At 42.6% G+C, this 882-nt stretch overlaps 1 non-coding gene across 1 annotated transcript; it reads right to left on the bottom strand.

Annotated features, from left to right (window-relative positions):
- Positions 1–563: 563 nt before the first annotated feature.
- Positions 564–670, bottom strand: LOC111899588 (small nucleolar RNA R71). Its single transcript, XR_002853003.1, has one exon. It is a non-coding gene; the product is annotated as a small nucleolar RNA R71 (small nucleolar RNA).
- Between the last annotated feature and the right edge of the window lie 212 nt (positions 671–882).

Here is an 882-nt window from a genome sequence, read left to right as displayed (position 1 = left end):
CATCTTCAACACCAAAAAAGTCACCATTTAAGAGCCTCAAATAAGCTTTTAGCAAGAAAAAGGGCCAAAAAGTTGGAGAATCTAGCAGCACGAAGAAAGACACCGAGTACGAAACCGAAAGGGAAGGAAGCGAATCTGACATAGAAGGAAGCGACTTAGAAGGCGAACTAGCTAACACCATGGCTAACATCGATGAAGTTCCCGTGGGTGAATAGAAGAAAAGGATGTGTGACGATACCGGCCCAGGACTCATGCAACCCACGATTCCCGCGACTGCCACGTTTGAACTTAAGGGACACATACTTGCTCAACTTAAGGAAATCCCATTCTTCGGGAAGGATCACGAAGACGCATACAAGCGTCTTGACGAGATCAGCGACATAGCCGATTACTTCAATGTTCCTAATGTGACCCGTGATACTGTTTTGCTTAGTATGTGACCGGTCACATTTAAGGGAGCTGCGAAAGATTGGTTGAAATCACTCCCTCTAGGATCCATCACTACTTGGGCTAAAATGCGTGAAGAATTTATTGATCAATTTTGCCCTCCCTCAAAAATAGCAAAATTTAAGAAAGCCATAGCTAACTTTGAGCAACAATCTAGAAAGTCACTTTATGAGGCATGGGAGAGATACAAAGGTCTACTAAGGAACTTCCCACACCATGATCTAAACAGTCAACAAGAAGTCTCCATTTTCTATGATGGAGTGAATATAACAACTAGGCAGCTCCTTGATTCGCAAGGACCACTTACAGAGAAGCCACCCCTGGTGATAAAATAATTAATTGAAGAATTCTCTAAACACTCTAAAGGGATGGGGAATGCTATTTCGGATGACATGGCGGCAATGATGGAAAAATTAGAAAGCATGGATAGAAGAA

Source organism: Lactuca sativa, chromosome 5, assembly GCF_002870075.4.
Source record: "Lactuca sativa cultivar Salinas chromosome 5, Lsat_Salinas_v11, whole genome shotgun sequence".
Taxonomy (NCBI): Eukaryota; Viridiplantae; Streptophyta; class Magnoliopsida; order Asterales; family Asteraceae; genus Lactuca; species Lactuca sativa.
The sequence above is the reverse complement of the archived record's forward strand: the minus strand, read 5'-3'. Positions and strand labels throughout refer to the sequence as shown.